Genomic DNA, 20,370 nt, shown 5'->3' on the forward strand with positions numbered 1-20,370 from the left:
ATGGTCCAAGTGCAGGTCAGTGGGACTAGGCATAAAATGGTTCGGCACAGACAAGAAGGGCCAAAAGGCCTGTTTCTGAGCTGTAATTTTCTATGGTTCTATGGTTCTAGAGGGCATAGGTTTAAGGTGAGAGGGGGGAGATACAAAATTGTCCAGAGAGGCAATTATTTCACACAGAGGATGGTGAGTGTCTGAAACAAGCTGCCAGAGGTAGTAGTAGAGGTGGGTGCAAGTTTGTCTTTTAAAAAGCGTTTAGACAGTTACATGGGTAAGATGAATACAGAGGGATATGGGCCAAATGTGGACAATTGGGACTAGTTTAGAGGTTTAAAAAAAAGGGGCAAGTTGGGCCGAAGGGACAAGTTGGGCCGAAGGGCCTGTTTCCATGCTGTAAACCTCTATGATGATGGGGTTAGTTAGATTCTGTGAGTATCTTGTACTGTTTCCTGGCCCTCCGGTATGGCCAGTTCTGATATGAAAGCTATTTTGAAGGTCAGTTTTTTACCAGCTTCACTGATTAATACTGCGTAAGCGATATCGAATATAATATAGAGTTCTTCATAGAATACAGGTTTGATCATCAGATATGTGTCTGCTCCTGCTGCAATGCTGTATTGGTTGAACATGTCTGCTTGTTCATGAATAAATGCCACCTGGATTGAGGATATGGGGATTACTGAGCAGGGTGTGACACTATTGGGTGGGGGAAGGTATTGTAAATATTTATAGGTGTCCTCAGATTGGGGTAGTGGGAAGTGGCAGACCCTGTCTCTCCGCCATTGAGGCTGACTGAGAAAGTGGGGGATCAGCAGTGAGCTGGATTGTGGTCTGATTTGGAGAGTTGACGGTGCAGGCAGGCACGGGTTAATTAGCAGCGGTGCTGCTGATTCAGCCAAAGCTGGAGATGAGAGTGAGCCTGGGCGGAGCCTCAGTAGATCCTGGCTGCCTCCTTGTACTGACCTTGCTGACTATCAGCTTGGGCGGGGGGCGGGCTGTGAAAGCAGCTTGTTGCTGTGGGAGAGGGGAAGGTTTTCGTTGCTGCACAGAGAGTGTGTCGATGTTGTGACGGGGGAATGCAGTCGGGGTGGGCACACAACACAGCGCCTCCTCACAGCCTCAAGGAGCAGCCAGAGGAATCAGCTCTTGTTCCGTGGTGAGTACTGAGAGGGGGCTGAGGGCATTGCCATCGCAGCAGTAGCACAGTGTCTGTCAATGTGTGTCCGTGTAACATTGTTGAGTGTAGGATTATTGGTGTGTGTATACACATCAGGAACGTACATGTTGCACAGGTTTCCTCTCACACAATCTGCTGTAACCTGGCCCACTCACTGCTGACAAACAGATGAGGGCATTCAACACATCCTGCCGGGGGGAGGGGGGAGTTTATGACTACTGTGTGTGTGAGAGAGACTGTACTGTGTGTGAGAGAGAGACTACTGTGTGTGAGACTCTGTGAGGTGCCTGAAGATTGGAGGATGGCAAATGATGTGCCTTTGTTTAAGAAGGGCTGTGGGGAAAAGCCTGAGAACTACAGGCCGGTGAGCCTAACATCTGCAGCGCGTCAGTTGTGAGAAGGTATTCTGAGAGACAGGATCTACAGGCATTTAGAGAGGCAAGGACTGATTAGGGACAGTCAGCATGGCTTTGTGAGTGGAAAATCATGTCTCACAAATTTGATTGAGTTTTTGAAGGGGTAACCAAGAAGGTCGATGAGGGCAGCGCAGTTGACGTTGTCTACATGGACTTTAGCAAGGCCTTTGACAAGGTACCGCATGGCATTGTTATGGTTGTTGCATAAAGTTAAATCTCACAGTGAGGTAACCAAATGGACACAAAATTGGCTTGATGACAGAAGACGTTGGTTGTTGAGAGTTGTTTTTCAAACTGGAGGCCTGTGACCAGCGGTGTGCCTCAGGGATCGATGCTGGGTCCATTGTTATTTGTCATTTACATTTATGATTTGGCTGACAATTTAGGAGGCATGTTTAGTAAGTCTGCAGATGGCACCAAGATAGTGGACAGTGAAGAAGGTTATCTAGGATTGCAACGGGACCTTCATCAATTGGGCTCGTGGGCTGACGAATGGCAGAAGGAGTTTAATTTAGATAAATTCGAGGTGATGCATTTTGGCAGATTGAACCAGGGCAGGACTTACTCAGTTAATGGTAGGGAGTTGGAGAGAGTTAGAGAACAAAGAGATCGGGCGGCACGGTAGCACAGTGGTTAGCACTGCTGCTTCACAGCTCCAGGGTCCCGGGTTCGATTCCCGGCTCGGGTCACTGTCTGTGTGGAGTTTGCACATTCTCCTCGTGTCTGCGTGGGTTTCCTCCGGGTGCTCCGGTTTCCTCCCACAGTCCAAAGATGTGCGGGTTAGGTTGATTGGCCAGGTTAAAAATTGCCCCTTAGAGTCCTGAGATGCGTAGGTTAAGAGGGATTAGCAGGTAAATATGTGGGGGTAGGGCCTGGGTGGGATTGTGGTCGGTGCAGACTCGATGGGCTGAATGGCCTCCTCCTGCACTAGGGTTTCTATGATTTCTATGATCTCTGGGTACAGGTTCATAGCTCCTTGAACGTGGAGTCACAGATGGACAGAATGGTGAAGAAGGCATTCAGCATGCTTGGTTTCATTGGTTAGAATATTGAATAACACAGTAAGAAGTTTAACAACACCAGGTGGACCTGTTGGACTTTAACCTGGTGTTGTTAAACTTCTTACTGTGTTTACCCCAGTCCAACGCCGGCATCTCCACATCTAGAATATTGAATACAGGAGTTGGGACGTCTTGTTGAAGTTGTGGTTAGGCCACACTTGGAATACTGTGTACAGTTCTGGTCACCCTATTATAGAAAGGATATTATTAAACTAGAAAGAGTGCAGAAAAGATTTACTAGGATGCTAACGGGACTTGATGGTTTGGGTTATAAGGAGAGGCTGGATAGACTGGGACTTTTTTTCTCTGGAGCGTAGAAGGCTAAGGGGGGATCTTCCAGAAGTCTATCAAATAATGAGGGGCCTAGATCAGCTGGATAGTCAACATCTGTTCCCAAAGGTAGGGGAGTCTTAAACTAGAGGGCATAGGTTTAAGGGGAGAGATACAAAAGAGTCCAGAAAGGCAATTATTTCACACACAGGGTGGTGAGTGTCTGGAACAAGCTGCCAGAGGTAGTAGTAGAGGCAGGTAAAACTTTGTCTTTTAAAAAGCATTTAGACAGTTACATGGGTATGGAGGGATATGAGCCAGATATTGGCAACCAGGACGGGCTTCGTGGTTTAAAAAAAGGGTGAAGTGAACAAGTTGGGCTGAAGGACCTGTTTCCATGCTGTAAACCTCTGTGACTCTCGGTACAATTCTCACTTATTAAGAAAAGTACTGTGTGTGTACTCTGTGCGTGCGCATGGGCCTGTACTGCGCGTGCATGTGGGCGGGCCTGTACTGCGTGCATGTGGGCGGGCCTGTACTGCGTGCATGTGGGCGGGCCTGTACTGCGTGCGTGCGCAGGGCGGGACTGTACTGCGTGCGGGTGGGTCTGTATTGTGTGCACACGCGGGGGCCTGTACTGTGCGCGTGCGCGCATCAGATTGATAGCCAAGTTCCGCACACATGAGGACGGCCTCACCCGGGATCTTGGGTTCATGTCACACTATCTGTAACCCTTACGACTTGCCTGGGCTTGCAAAATCTCACTAACTCCTGGCTGCAGACAATACACATCTCTTTAACCTGTGCTTAACCCTCTCGCCACTCACATTGTCTGTACCTTTAAGACTTGATTACCTGTAAAGACTCGCATTCCAACCATTATTTTGTAAATTGAGTTGTGAACAGAACTCCCACTTACCTGATGAAGGGGCAGTGCTCCGAAAGCTAGTGGCTTTTGCTACCAAATAAACCTGTTGAACTTTCACCTGGTGTTGTGAGACTTCTTACTGTTTTTACTCCATCTCTACATCATGGGCAGGGCAGGATAGTGAGGGAGTCACGGCCCTCCCTGGGCTCGCTGGTCGGGGCAGTTAGGGTGTTCCACTTTCTGCTGGGCCAGGCTGGTTGGGACAGTGAGGGTGTTCCGGCCTCCCCTGGGCTGGTGAACAGGGATCTCTCCTGCTGCCTCTCTGTCAAGTACACAACCTATGACTGGGGCCTTTGATTGTGATGAATTTATACCAGTGTGGCAGTGAAGAGAGAGAGGCTGGGACGATTGGATCTCTGAGGCCCTCTATTATTTGCCCATGAATTCCATCACTGGGTATTGCAAGCAGACATTTGATTTCACTCCTTCAGCTCCCTTATTTTTCTAAATACTTTGAGAGCCTGCACCAAATTTTTAATTCTCTTTCTCCCCAGGCACAGACCTTTGGAGTGGTGATGAAATCTGGAAACTGTAATTTTCTGTTGGATTTGGAATCTGTACGGTAGCGAACAGGGCTCACAGATAGATAGCCGGGGAAATAAATGCACTGAATTCGCTCCTCAGACTTCCCTGTTCGTAGAATTCTGTCTGATGCGTGCAGGATTGAGGGCCTGACCTGAACCATGCTGTAATTCCAGCACAGGAACAGACCCTTTGGCCCTCCAAGCCTGTGCCGATCATGATGCCCTAACTAAACCAAAGAGAAACCTTCTGCCCTTACTTGGTCCGTATCCCTCAATTCCCTTCATATTCGTGTACCCATCCAGATGCCTCTTAAATGCTGCTAATGTGTCTGCGTCCACCATCTCCTCTGGCAGCGCGTTGCAGCTGAAAAACTTCCTCTGCACATCTCCCTTAAACTTTTCCAATCTCACCTTGAACCTGTGCCCCCTTGTAATTGACACTTCCATCCTTGGAAAAAACCACTGACTATCCACTCTGTCCAAGCATTTCATAATTTTGTAGACCTCTCAGGTCTCTCCTCAGCCTCCATCTTTCCAGTGAAACTATTCTAGTTTGTTCAACCTCTCCTCATAGCCAACATCCTTGAGACATCCTGGTGAACCATCTTTGCACTCTCTCTCCAAAGCTACCACGTCCTTCTGGTGGTGTGGTGACCAGAACTGCACGCAATATTCCAAATGCGTCCTAACCAAGGTTTTAGACAGCTGCAACATGATTCCCAACTCTTGTATTTAATAACTCGGCTGATGAAGGCAAGCATGCCATATGCTTTCTTAATCATCTTGGCCACCTGTGTTGCCACTTTTAGGGAACTGTGGACTTGCACGCCCAGATCCCTCTGTAAGTTAATGTTTCTCAGGGTTCTACCATTTATAGTATAATTCACTAGTTTGATCCTCCAAAATGCATCACCTCACATTTGTCCAGATTAAACTCCATCTGCTATCACATTTGTCCAGATTAAACTCCATCTGCTATTTTTGTGCCCAAGTCTCCAATCTATCTATATCCTGTTGTATCCTCTGACAATTCCCGACACTGTCAGCAACTCCACCAATTCTCTATTTAGTTTTACTGCTGCTTTCTGAATCTCCTCAAGCTAGTGCTGCGATATCTGCTGTTGTGTCAGGAATCTGCTGGGCTTAGTTTACGCCTCAGAGAGGGAGCAACATTTACAGGATTAACCACTGGATTCTGCCGCCTTCCATAGGGTTCCCTGTTAGACAGTGAATAGTTGATGAGGGAAATAAATAGACAGAATCACAGAATCGTTGTTGTGCTGGAGGCGGCCATTTGGCCCATCGTGTCTGCACTGGCTCTCCAAAAACATCATGGCTTAGCATCATTCCCCTTCGTCTTCTCCATAACCCTTGCACATTACCGTGGCGGCACGGTAGCACAGTGGTTAGCACTGCTGCTTCACAGCTCCAGGGTCCCGGGTTCGATTCCTGGCTCGGGTTACTGTCTGTGTGGAGTTTGCACATTCTCCTCGTGTCTGCATGGGTTTCCTCCGGGTGCTCCGGTTTCCTCCCACAGTCCAAAGATGTGCAGGTTAGGTTGATTGGCCAGGTTAAAAAAAAAAATTGCCCCTTAGAGTCCTGGGATGCGTAGATTAGAGGGATTAGCGGGTAAATATGTGGGGGTAGGGCCTGGGTGGGATTGTGGTCGGTGCAGACTCGATGGGCCGAATGGCCTCCTTCTGCACTGTAGGGTTTCTATGATTCTATGATTGTTTCTATTCAAATAATCATCTAATGCCCTCTTGAATGCCTCGATTGAACCTACTTCTGCCATGCATGCAAGCACTGAATTCCACAGGAATGTGATGCCCTTGTAGTTTAGTAGCCCACCCGTCTCTCACACATAGAATGGCAGTGAGAGTGATGGACTCAGGCCTTGGATATATTCTCTGAACCTGCCCCATTGCTTTGATATTTTTAATCTTTTCATGGAAATGGGTGTCACTGGAGAGGCCAGCATTTATTGCCCATTTCGAATAGCCCTTGGGAAGATGTTCCCATCTATTTGCTGTCCTTGTCCTTCTAGGTGCTCGGGGTCGTGAGTTTGGAAGGTGCTGTCTCAGGACTCTTGGTGACTTCCTGCAGTGCATCTTGTAGATGGTACACAGGGCTGTTACTGTTCGCCAGTGGTGGAGGCAGTGAATGTTTATGAAGGGGTAGCAATCAAGCAGGCTGTTTTGTCCTGGGTTGAGTGTTCTTGGAGCTGCACTCATCAAGGCAAGTGGAGAGTATTTCATCATACTCCTGACTTGTGCCTTCTAGAAGGTGGACAGGCTTCAGGATGTGAGTTACTCGTCGCTGGATTTCTAGCCTTTGACTTGCTCTTGTAGCCACCGTGTTTATGTGGCTGGTCCAGTTCAGTTTCTGGTCAATGGTAACCCACAGGATGTTGATAGTGGGGGATTCAGAGATGGTATTAATAGAATCACTAAAATGGCTAAGGAGGCCATTAGCCCATCAAGTCTGTTCCAAGTATCCTACCCAGGCCTTTAGCCTCACCCTATCCTCATAACCCCATACATTTACCATGGTTAATCCATCTAACCTACACATCTTTGGTCTATGGGAGGAAACTGGAGCAACTGGAAGAAACCGACACAGATGCAGGGAGAATGTGCAAACTCCACACAGTCACCCAAGGCTGGAACCAAACCCGGGTCCCTGGCACCAGCACCCCTTCTTTGCTGGGAAAATTAGCAGCTTTATTTCTGTCTTTAGAAAGTGTCTCAGGGCTCAGTGGAGCCCTAATTACGTTCCCCACCCACGCAATCATATCCTTTCAGGATCATTGAAGCTGCCACCCTGTCAACCCTTCCCTGTGTTATTTCAGCAGGAAAGCAAAATGCTCCAGAAATACCTCCTGCCAATTGCCAGTAAAAATCCTCATTCTCTCTGAACTCGCCCCCTACCTCCGTCATGACCCTACCCCCATCAATTCCCCCTGACCGACCGGTTCTGTTCTGGAATGTGGTGATCTCTGGAAACCCATGCATCGTTTGTGTCACAGTGTAATTTGGCTGGCAGTCATCAGCTTCCCTCCTTCATGGGGTATCTCAGCGAGCTTGGCAACCTCTGTCCTCTCCAAATATGTTTGCTGTCACACTGCAGCTGTGTATTCATGTTCTGGAATATTTCCTCCCTGAAACTATAGAATTCCTTCAGTGCAGAAAGAGGCCATTCGGCCCATCGAATGAGCACCTTACACAGGCCCTCCCCTCCGCCTTATCCCTGTAACCCTGCGCATTTAGCATGGCCAATCCATCTAACCTGCACATCTTTGGACTTTGAGAGGAAACTGAAGCACCTGGAGGAAACCCACGCAGATACGGGGAGAACATGCAAACTCCACACAGTTACCCAAGATCACTGAGGCAGCAGTGCTCACCCCTGTGCCACCAGGCTTGTTTACCGCTCACTCCTCTGGCATTCTGTCAGCCTCCTGATTTCTCCTTCTCTGACTTGGTGTCCACTTTTATTTGAATGTGTGGGGCACTATATAAAAACACAATTTTGTTTTGATCAGGAGGATAACCCTGGATGGGATGTGAGATGGGGTGGTATCTTACTGCCCTTTGGAGAACTGCCAGTACCTGTGCGAGTGACAGTTACCCACAGGCACCCTCCTGCTGGTGAATGTCTGATCTGTAAGCTGCCAATAATTAGTGCAGCTTGTGCTATGTGCTAAACAATAGGGGAGGCGATGTCCTAGACTAGACTATTCATTCAGAAACTCAGCTAATGTTCTGGGCATCTGGGTTCAAATCCTGTCATGGCAAGACGGTAGAATTTGAATTCAATAAAAAAAACTGGAATTAAGAATCGACCGTCTTCACCCAAGAGAATGAGGATGATGGTATGGAATTCAGAGTGAGAGATTGTGAGGTTCTTGAGCAAATTGATACAGGGAAGGACAAGATATTGGAGGTGTTGGCAGCCTTAAAAGTAGATAAATCTCCAGGTCCAGATGAATTGTGTCCTAGGCTGCTGTGGGAGGCAAGGGAGGAGATTGTAGACGCTCTGACCCAAATTTTCAATTCCTCTCTGGCCATGGGGGAGGTACCAAAGGACTGGAGAGCAGCTAATGTGGTTCCGCAGGGAACTACAGACTAATGAGTCTCACGTCAGTGGTAGGGAAACTATTAGAGAAACTTCTGAAGGAGAGCATCTATCTCCACTTGGAGAGACAAAGCTTGATCAGGGATAGTCAGCATGGCTTTGTCAGAAGGAGGTCATGTCTAACAAATTTAATTGAATTTTTTGAGGTGGTGACCAGGTGTGTAGACCAGGGTAGTGCAGTCGATGTAGTTTATATTGGTATTTGAAAAGCCTTTGACAAAGTCCCACATGGGAGACTTGTAAAGAAGGCAAATTCTCATGGGATCCAGGGTAATTTGATAAAGTGGATTCAAAATTGGCTCAGTTGTAGGAGCCAGAGTGTGATGACAAAGGCTGCTTTAGTGACTGGAAGCCAGTGTCCAGTCATTTATATCAATGACATTGATGACTATGTGGGGGGTAGGATTAGTAAGTTTGCGGATGGCACAAAGATTGGACGGGTGGTTAACAGTGAGGCAGAGTATCTTTGGCTACAAGAAGATGTAGATTTGATTTGATTTATTGTCACATGTATTGGTATACAGTGAAAAGTATTGTTTCTTGCGCGCCAAACAGACAAAGCATACCGTTCATAGAGAAGGAAACGAGAGAGTGCAGAATGTAGTGTTACAGCCATAGCTAGGGTTTAGAGAAAGGTCAACTTAATGCAAGTTAGGTCCATTCAAAAGTCTAATGGCAGCAGGGAAGAAGCTGTTCTTGAGTCAGAATAATCAAATGGGCAGATAAGTGACAGATGCAATTTAACCCTGAAAAGTGTGAGATGGTACACTTTGGAAGGAGTAATTTGACAAGAAAGTACTCAATGAATGGTAGGACACTAGGAAGTTCAGTACAACATAGAAAACATTGGCGTGTTGGTTCACAGATCTCTGAAAGCTGAAGGGCATGTTAGTAGGGTGGTGACATGGGACACTTGCCTTTATCAATCGAGGCAGAGCACCCTCCCAGGCAGTGCATTCCGGACTGTCACAACCCTTTTGTAACAAAGTTCCCCCCCCCCCCCCCCAAACTAAACCTCCTACACCCTCAGCTTGGGGCTGGACTTGCGGATAGCGAAGAGCATTGTCGGGCAATACAGCAGGATATAGATAGGCTGGAAAATTGGGCGGAGAGGTGGCAGATGGAGTTTAATCCGGATAAATGCGAAGTGATGCATTTTGGAAGAAATAATGTAGGGAGGAGTTATACAATAAATGGCAGAGTCATCAGGAGTATAGAAACACAGAGGGACCTAGGTGTGCAAGTCCACAAATCCTTGAAGGTGGCAAAACAGGTGGAGAAGGTGGTGAAGAAGGCAAATGGTATAAGAACATAAGAAATAGGAGCAGGAGTAGGCCATCTAGCCCCTCGAGCCTGCCCCGCCATTCAATAAGATCATGGCTGATCTGACGTGGATCAGTACCACTTACCCGCCTGATCCCCATAACCCTTAATTCCCTTACCGCTCAGGAATCCATCCATCCGCGCTTTAAACATATTCAGCGAGGTAGCCTCCACCACCTCAGTGGGCAGAGAATTCCAGAGATTCACCACCCTCTGGGAGAAGAAGTTCCTCCTCAACTCTGTCTTAAACCGACCCCCCTTTATTTTGAGGCTGTGTCCTCTAGTTTTAACTTCCTTACTAAGTGGAAAGAATCTCTCCGCCTCCACCCTATCCAGCCCCCGCATTATCTTATAAGTCTCCATAAGATCCCCCCTCATCCTTCTAAACTCCAACGAGTACAAACCCAATCTCCTCAGCCTCTCCTCATAATCCAAACCCCTCATCTCCGGTATCAACCTGGTGAACCTTCTCTGCACTCCCTCCAATGCCAATATATCCTTCCTCATATAAGGGGACCAATACTGCACACAGTATTCCAGCTGCGGCCTCACCAATGCCCTGTACAGGTGCATCAAGACATCCCTGCTTTTATATTCTATCCCCCTCGCAATATAGGCCAACATCCCATTTGCCTTCTTGATCACCTGTTGTACCTGCAGACTGGGCTTTTGCGTCTCATGCACAAGGACCCCCAGGTCCCTTTGCACGGTAGCATGTTTTAATTTGTTTCCATTGAGATAGTAATCCCATTTGTTATTATTTCCTCCAAAGTGTATAACCTCGCATTTATCAACATTATACTCCATTTGCCATATCCTCGCCCACTCACTCAGCCTGTCCAAATCTCTCTGCAGATCTTCTCTGTCCTCCACACGATTCACTTTTCCACTTATCTTTGTGTCGTCTGCAAACTTCGTTACCCTACACTCCGTCCCCTCCTCCAGATCATCTATATAAATGGTAAACAGTTGCGGCCCGAGTACCGATCCCTGCGGCACGCCACTAGTTACCTTCCTCCAACCGGAAAAACACCCATTTATTCCGACTCTTTGCTTCCTGTCGGATAGCCAGTCCCCAATCCACTTTAACACACTACCCCCAACTCCGTGTGCCCTAATCTTCTTCAGCAGCCTTTTATGGGGCACCTTATCAAACGCCTTTTAGAAATCCAAAAACACCGCATCCACCGGTTCTCCTCCATCAACCGCCCTCGTCACATCTTCATAAAAATCCAACATGTTCGTCAAGCAGGACTTTCCCCTCATGAATCCATGCTGCGTCTGATTGATCGAACCATTTCTATCCAGATGCCCTGCTATCTCCTCTTTAATAATGGATTCCAGCATTTTTCCTACTACAGACGTTAAGCTGACCGGCCTATAGTTACCCGCCTTTTGTCTCCTTCCTTTTTTAAACAGCGGCGTAACATTAGCCGTTTTCCAATCAACCGGCACTACCCCAGAATGCAACGAGTTTTGATAAATAATCACTAACGCATCCACTATTACCTCTGACATTTCTTTCAATACCCTGGGATGCATTCCATCCGGACCCGGGGACTTGTCCACCTTCAGTCCCATTAGTCTACCCAGCACTGCCTCTCTGGTAACATTAATCGTATTAAGTATTTCTCCTGCTGCCAACCCTCTATCGTTAATATTTGGCAAACTATTTGTGTCCTCCACCGTGAAGACCGACACAAAAAACGTATTTAAAGACTCAGCCATATCCTCATTTCCCACTATTAACTCCCCCCTCTCGTCCTCCAAGGGTCCAACATTCACTCTAGCCACTCTATTCCTTTTTATATATTTATAAAAACTTTTACTATCATTTTTATGCTTGCCTTTATAGGACGGGGTATAGAGTATAAAAGCTGGAGTCTGATGATGCAGCTGTATAGAACGCTGGTTAGGCCACATTTGGAGTACTGCGTCCAGTTCTGGTCGCCGCACTACCAGAAGGACGTGGAGGCGTTAGAGAGAGTGCAGAGAAGGTTTACCAGGATGTTGCCTGGTATGGAGGGTCTTAGCTATGAGGAGAGATTGGGTAGACTGGGGTTGTTCTCCTTGGAAAGACGGAGAATGAGGGGAGATCTAATCGAGGTGTACAAGATTATGAAGGGTATAGATAGGGTGAACAGTGGGAAGCTTTTTCCCAGGTCGGAGGTGACGATCACGAGAGGTCACGGGCTCAAGGTGAGAGGGGCGAAGTATAACTCAGATATCAGAGGGACGTTTTTTACACAGAGGGTGGTGGGGGCCTGGAATGCGCTGCCAAGTAGGGTGGTGGAGGCAGGCACGCTGACATCGTTTAAGACTTACCTGGATAGTCACATGAGCAGCCTGGGAATGGAGGGATACAAATGATTGGTCTAGTTGGACCAAGGAGCGGCACAGTCTTGGAGGGCCGAAGGGCCTGTTTCCTGTGCTGTTTTGTTCTTTGTTCTTGAGCCTATGTCCCCTTGTGACTGATCCTTCAACTAAGGGGAACAACTGCTTCCCTCACCACTCTGACCATGCCCCTCATAATCTTCTACACCCCGATCAGGTCTTCCCTGCTCCAATGAAAACAACGCAAATCTGTCCAACCTTCCATGCCAGGCAGCATCCTGGTGAACCTCCTCTGCACCCCCTCCAGTGCAATCACATCCTTCCTATAATGAAAAACAGTAAGAAGTCTCACAACACCAGGTTAAAGTCCAACAGATTTATTTGGTAGAATGAGCTTTCGGAGTGCTGCCCCTTCATAAGGTGAGTGGCGAGTAGGGTCGGGCATATATAGACACAGACTCAATTTACAAGATAATGGTTGGAATGCGAATCTTAACAGGTAATCAAGTCTTTATAGGTGCAGACAATGCGAGTGGAGAGAGGGTTAAGCACAGGCGAAAGAGGTGTGAATTGTCTCTGAAATTAAGAGGCAATTTAGCATGGCCAATCCACCTAACCCGCACATCTAATTTTCTGGTAATGTTTTTTAGGGAAGGAAACCTGCCATCCTTACTTGGTCTGGCCTACATGTAACTCCAGAGCCACAGCAATGTGTTTGACTCTCAACTGCCCTCTGAAATGGTCTAACAAGCCATTCAGTTCAAGGGCAACTAGGGATGGGCAATAAATGCTGGCCAGCCATGTTCCACAAATTAATTTTAAAAATTAAGAACATAGGAGTAGGCCATTCAGCCCTTTGAGCTTTCTCCGCCACTCACCGCGATCATGGCTGATCTTCAGCATCCTTTCCTCCACTTATCCCCTTGATGTTTTCGTATCTAGAAATCAATCCATCTCAGTCTTGAACATAACCAACAACTGAGCCTTCACAGCCCTCTGAGGTAGAGAATTCCACAGATTCACCATCTCTGTGTGAAGTAATTCCCACTCTTCTCAGTCCTGAATGGCCAACCCTTTGTTCTGATATTGTCCCTGGTTCCAGACACATACCACCACCACAACTGCCACCGCCCCCACGCCCCCGCACCCCCACACACACACCAGTGAGGGGAAGGCATTCCTCTTGCATCTACCCTGTCAAATAGTGCTGCTTTGTATATCCTGTGTGAGCTTGCTGCCCACACAGCGTGAGCAGTGATTGTGCTTCATGCTCACTGATCCACATTGAGTCTCTAATGATTCTGGACTGAATGATGTCCTAGTCTGACTCGAGGTGAACAACCATGAAATGGTTGTAATCAACATGCTTATAAAAGCACTCTTGGTATTATCTGCTGTCATGTTAATGGCAATTTTATTTGTTATTTATGTTACATTCACACTGCAATGAAGTTACTGTGAAAATGCCCTAGTTGCCACACTCTGGCACCTGACTGTAGGGTGTTGGGATGCCAGCAGTTATCAGAGAGAATTCACAGTGCTGCTGTCCGTGATGATCGAGTAACCCCATCATCCACATTATACAATATCGGTACCACACTGAGCTCTACCTGAGTCGTTGAAGGGAATGGCACAGGAGAATCTGCTGTTACACTCTGTACATAGTGACACAGTGAGAGAGATCTGAGGATTTTGAGTAAAGTTACATAAGAGAATAACAACTACCTGGCACTTGACTCTCAGTGAGGAGTGTGGGCAGGCTTTATCCCTTTCAAAAGGCATTTGATAAAGTACCAGATAGTAAACGGATTAACAAAACCAAAGCCCATGGGATTGAAGGGGCAGTAAGAGCACAGATAGAGAATTAACAAAGTGAGAGAGCATATTGGTGAACATTTTCACACCATTACAGTGGTGTACTGCAGGGGTTAAGGATCTTTAGACACATATGAATGATCCAGGGTTGGGTACATGAGCATCATTTCAATATTTGCAGATGACATGTAATGAGCAGCAAGAAAGTGAACAACAGATTGGTAAAGTGGGCAGACACACAACAGATGAACTTTAATACAGATAAGTGATGGATTTTTGTGGACAGAATTAAAGGCAATATGAATTAAATGATAGACTTTGGAAGGGTTGCAGGAATAGGGGAGCTGGGGTGTATGTGTAGAAATTTTTGAAGGTGTTGAGAAAGCTGTTAAGATGGACCGTGCAATAGAGTACAAAAGCAGGGCATTACTCAGAACTATTATACAGATAAGAGGGTGAAAGATTATCAGGGTAGATGAGAAGATAAAGTTGGGGTTAAAATGAGATCAGCCGTGAGCAGACTCAAGGGGTCGAGTGGCCGACTACTAATTTGTATTTTCGCATGTTTGTGACATTGGTTAGGCCCCAGCTTAAGTCCGATTCTTGGATCACACTGGAGGAAGAAATACAGAAAGGGTGCAGAACATTCCCAGGAATTCATAAGAACATAAGCTCCAGGAGCAGGAATAGGCCATCTGGCCCCTCGAGCCTGCTCCGTCATTCAATAAGATCATGGCTGACCTTTTTGTGGACTCAGCTCCACTTACCGCCCACTCACCATAAACGTTAATTCCTTTTCTGTTCAAAAATTTATCTATCCTTGCCTTAAAAACATTCAATGAGGTAGCCTCAACTGCTTCACTGGGCAGGGAATGTCACAGATTCACAACCCTTTGTGTGAAGAAGTTCCTCCTCAACTCAGTCCTAAATCTGCTTCCCCTTATTTTGAGGCTATGCCCCCTGGTTCTAGTTTCACCCACCAGTGGAAACAACTTCCCTGCTTCTATCTTATCTATTCTCTTCATAATGTTATATGTTTTTATAAGATCTCCCCTCATTCTTCTGAATTCCAATGAGTATAACCCCAGTCTACTCAGTCTCTCCTCATAAGCCAACCCTCTCAACTCCGGAATCAACCTAGTGAATCTCCGCTGCACCCCCTCCAGTGCCAGTATATCCTTTCTCAAGTAAGGAGACCAAAACTGTACACAGTACTCCAGGTGTGGCCTCACCAGCACCTTATACAGCTGCAACATAATCTCGCTGTTTTTAAACTCCATCCTTCTAGCAATGAAGGACAAAATTCCATTTGCCTTCTTAATTACCTGCTGCACCTGCAAACCAACTCCTTGAGATTCCTGCACAAGGACACCCAGGTCCCTCTGCACAGCAGCATGCTGCAATTTTTTACCATTTAAATAATAGTCCATTTTGTACGACATTCAGTGTAATAATTAGTAATGATCAGGCAGCCTATCCAACATCCACTAATAATAAGCAGGTAATAACCAGGCCACCTATCTGAAATCCAGTGTAATAATAATCAGCCCGCCCAGCCATGATCCAGTGCAGTAATAATTAGGCTGCCTATCCGACATCCAGTGTAATAATAATCAGGCTGACTATCTGACATCCAGTGTAATAATAATCAGGCTGACTATCCGACATCCAGTGCAATAATAATGACATTGATTACAAGATGCAGTGTAACAATAATCAGTAATAATCAGCCTGCCTATGCGACATCCAGTGTAGTAATAATCAGGCTGCCCATCCGACATCCAGTGTAATAATGATCAATAATAATTAGACTATCTGATATCCAGTGGAATAATAATCAGTAATAATAAGGCTGCCTATCTGACATCCAGTGGAACAATAATCTGGCTGCCTATCCAACATCCAGTGTAATAGTAATCAGTAATAATCAGGTTGGCCATCTAACATCCAGTGTAATAATGGTCCGTGATAATAAAGCTGCCTATCCAACATCCAGTGTAATAATAATCAGGCTGCCTATGTGGCATCCGGTGTAATAATCATCAGGCTGCCTATCTGGCATCCAGTTGTTCAATTACTGTGCACTGTTGAAAGAGTCGTTCGAAGCCCAACTGCTAGATAATGTTCCATTGTACTAGATGTCTCAGTTCAGCGGCAAACTTATCCTCCTTTCAGAGTATTAAAAACTTAAGGACTTTGGTCTAAAATGTAACAATGAAAACTAATTGGCACCAGATTGAGCAGGCGGATGGGGAAACTATAAGTCAACGCTCAGCCAGGCCCAACAGTGAGAAGAAATCCTAAATCTCTGGTGCAAGACTACATGGGACCAGGAGGAGAACATTCGGCCCCTCAAATTTGCTCTGAATTTAAGTAAGATCTTGTCTGACTTGCTAATCAGCTCCATTTACCCCCTATGGCTCCTTGGTACACTTTGCTAACAAAGATTGTATTGATGGCAGTCTCTGAAGTTCAAGTTATCCCAGTGTCCATTGACTTTTGGATGAGCGAATTTCAGATTTCTACTATTCACGACTTCCTACTTTTCCTTCTATATGGACTAACTCTAATTTTAAGATAATGCCTCTTCATTCTTGATTTCCCCCCACCAGAGGACTTCGATCAGATACCCTCCCAATCTCTCTACTCAAGGGAGCAACGTCTATGCAATTTGTCCTCATAGCTAAACTCTGGTGAATTTCCACAATGCACTGTACCCCTTCCAAGGTCAATATATCTTTCCTGAGGAATGGTTCCAGTCCTGCAGTTGGGGTTTGACCAAGGCTGCATAATATTGAAACATAACACCGCCCCCGCCCCCCCCCCGAGATAAAGACCAGTATTCCATTAGTCTCTTTGTTTTTTGTACCTGCCTATAAGCTTTGAATTACTTTTGTATTTGAACTCTTAAATCTCCTTGTTCTTTTATATTTCCTAGTTTTTTTACAAAATACTCAGATTTATTTTTCTTGGGTCCAAAATGGATGACTTCACACTTGCCTGTATGAACTCCATCTTCCATACTTTGCCCACCTACCTGTCAATGTGTCATTGCAACTTCCTGCTCCCACCTGCATTTCTGGATTATGTTAATAAGGTTGGCATCATCCAAACTCGCTTGAAGAATTTCTTTCAAATGCAAAAAAATGAACTTTTAAAATGGTGGCATGACTTCTTTGGTTAATTATGACTTTGCGATACCAACTTATGATGGAGATTTCTATTGCTCAATTAGCATGGTCAATGCACCTAACCAGCATGTCTTACGGACTGTGGGAGGAAACCAGAGCACCTGGAGGAAACCCACGCAGACCACTGCTGATCAGGGATAGTGTCACAGCTGTAGAGAAGGTGTATGCTGTGAAGGGATTGTCCACAGAGTCTCTGGGTGGAAGTTCGGAGTGGGAGGGGGTCGATCACTTTGCTCGGAGGTTTCTATAGGCCACCCAATAGTAACAGGGAGGTGGAGGAGCAGATAGGGAAACGGATCCTGGAGAGATGCAGTAATAGCAGAGTTGTTGTGAGACTTTAATTTCCCAAACATAGATTGGAATATCCCTAGGGTAAGAGGATTGGATGGGGAGGAGTTCGTTAGGTGCGTTCAGGAGGGTTTCCTAACACAGCATGTGGACAAGCCTATGAGAGGAGAGGCTGTACTTGATCTGATACTGACCAATGAACCTGGACAGGTGTCAGATCTCTCAGTGGGAGAGCATCTTGGGGATAGCGATCATAACTCTATCTCCTTTATGCTTGCATTGGAAAAAGAGAGGATCAGGCAAGCTAGGAAAGTGTTTGTATGGAGTAAGGGGAAATATGAAGACATAAGGCAGCAAATTAGAGGAGTAAATTGGAAGGAGGTATTCTCGGGGAAATGTACTGAAGAGAGGTGGCAGTTTTTCGAGAAATGTCTGTCTAGAGTTCTGCAGGACAACGTTCCGAGCAGACAGGGAGGTGTTGGTTGGTTAAAGGAACTGTGGCGTACGAAAGCTGTGCGGGACCTAGTCGAGAAGAAAAGGAAAGCATATAAAAGGTTCAGAGAGCTTGGCGAAGATAGGGATCTAGATGAGTATACGGCTTGTAGGAAGGGACTAAAGAAGGAAATTAGGAGAGCCAGAAGGGGTCACGAGAAGGCCTTGGCAAGTAGGATTAAGAAAAACCCTAAGGCGTTCTATAAATATGTGAAGAGTAAAAGGATGAGACGTGAAGGAATAGGGCCTATAAAAGGTGAAGGTGGGAAAATCTGTACGGAACCAGTAGAAATGGCAGAGGTGCTTAATGAGTATTTTGCCTGGGTTTTCACAGAGGAGAAGGACCTGGGTGGATGTACTGTGGGCTTGCGGTGGACTGAAAAGATTGAGTATGTGGACTTTAACAAAGAGGTTGTGCTGGAATCTTTGAATGGCATCAAGATAGATAAGTCGCCGGGTCCGGATGGGATGTACCCCAGGTTACTGTGGGAGACGAGGGAAGAGATTGCAGAGCCTCTGGCGATCTTTGCGTCTTCGATGGAGACGGGAGAGGTGCCGGAGGATTGGAGGATTGCGGATGTGGTTCCTATTTTCAAGAAGTGGAATAGGGATAGCCCAGGAAATTACCGACCGGTGCGTCTCACCTCAGTGTTTGGTAAGCTGATGGAGAAGATCCTGAGGGACAAGATTTATGAGCATTTAGAGAGGTTTAGTATGCTCAAGAATACTCAGCATGGCTTTGTCAAAGGCAGATTGTGCCTTACGAGCCTGGTGGAGTTCTTCGAAAATGTGACTAAACACATTGACGAAGGGAAAGCGGTAGATGTGGTTTATATGGATTTTAGCAAGGCGTTCGATAAGGTCCCCCATGCAAGGCTTCTAGAAAAAGTGAGAGGGCATGGGATCCAAGGGGCTGCTGCCCGGTGGATCCAGAACTGGCTTGCCCAGAGAGTGGGTATAGATGGGTCTTTTTCTAAATGGAGGTCGGTCACCAGTGGTGTGCCCCAGGGATCTGTTGTGGAACCCTTGCTGTTTGTAATTTTCATAAATGACCTGGATGAGGAAGTGGGGGGATGGGTTGGTAAGTTTGCCGACGACACGAAGGTTGGTGGGGTTGTGGATAGTCTGGAGGGATGTCAGAAGTTACGAGGGACATAGATAGGATGCAAGACTGGGCGGAGAAGTGGCAGATGGACTTCAACCCAGATAAATGTGCAGTGGTCCATTTTGGCAGGTCAAATGGTGTGAAGGAGTACAATATAAAGGGAAAGACTCTTAGTACTGTAGAGGTTCAGAAGGATCTTGGGGTCCGGGTCCATAGGACTCTAAAATCGGCCCCGCAGGTGGAGGAGGTGGTTAAGAAAGCGTATGGTGTGTTGGCCTTTATCAATTGAGGGATTAAGTTTAGGAGTCCAGGGATAATGATGCAGCTATATAAGACCCTCGTCAGACCCCACTTGGAGTACTGTGCTCAGTTCTGGTTGCCTCATTACAGGAAGGATGTGGAAAAGATTGAAAGGGTGCAGAGGCAATTTACAAGGATGTTGCCTGGATTGAGTGGCATGCCTAATGAGGATAGGCTGAGGGAGCTCGGTCTTTTCTCCTTGGAGAGACGTAGGATGAGAGGAGACCTCTTAGGGCCTTAGAGGTATATAAGATGTTGAGAGGCATAGATTGGGTGGACTCTCTGAGGCTTTTTCCCAGGGTGGAAATGGCTGCTACGAGAGGACACCGGTTTAAGGTGCTGGGGGGTAGGTACAGGGGAAATGTCAGGGGGAAGTTTTTCACACAGAGGGTGGTGGGCGAGTGGAATCGGCTGCCATCGGTGGTGGTGGAGGCAAACTCAATAGGGTCTTTTAAGAGACTCCTGGATGAATACATGGGACTTAATAGGATGGAGGGTTATAGGTAGGCCTAAAAGGTAGGGATATGTTCGGCACAACTTGTGGGCCGAAGGGCCTGTTTTGTGCTGTAGTTTTTCTATGTTTCTATGTAATCAGGCTGCCTATCCAACATCCAGTATAGTAATAATCAGGCTGCCTATCCAACATCCAGTGTAATAATAATAATCAGGTTGGCCATCTAACATCCAGTGTAATAACGGTCCGTGATAATAAAGCTGCCTATCCGGCAGCCAGTGTAGAAATAATCAGGCTGCCTATCCGATGTCCAGTGGAATAATAATCAGCAATATTCAGCCGGCCTATCCAACATCCAGTGTAGCAATAATCAGGCTCCCAACTGATATCCAGTGCAATAATAATCAGGCTGCCTATCCGACCTCCAATGTAACCATCAGTCATAATCAGCCTGCCTATGCAACATCCAGTGTATCAATAATCAGGCTGCCTATCCGCCATCCAGTGTAATAATAACCAGTAATAATCAGGCTGCCTATCCGACTCCAGTCTAATAAG

The 20,370-nt window shown here is 46.4% G+C and overlaps 1 protein-coding gene across 9 annotated transcripts in view; it reads left to right on the forward strand.

Moving 5' to 3' along the window:
* The first annotated feature begins 1,015 nt into the window (after window positions 1–1,015).
* The window catches only part of LOC144498728 (protein-methionine sulfoxide oxidase mical3a-like), a 702,250-nt gene continuing 682,895 nt past the window's right edge, over window positions 1,016–20,370 (forward strand). For all 9 annotated transcript variants that reach the window (XR_013498748.1, XM_078220302.1, XM_078220301.1 and 6 more), the window contains exon 1: window positions 1,016–1,153. The gene's annotated coding sequence lies outside the window, so the exon portion shown is untranslated. The remainder of the gene's footprint in view (window positions 1,154–20,370) is intronic.

This window comes from Mustelus asterias, chromosome 9 (assembly GCF_964213995.1).
Source record: "Mustelus asterias chromosome 9, sMusAst1.hap1.1, whole genome shotgun sequence".
Taxonomy (NCBI): domain Eukaryota; kingdom Metazoa; phylum Chordata; class Chondrichthyes; order Carcharhiniformes; family Triakidae; genus Mustelus; species Mustelus asterias.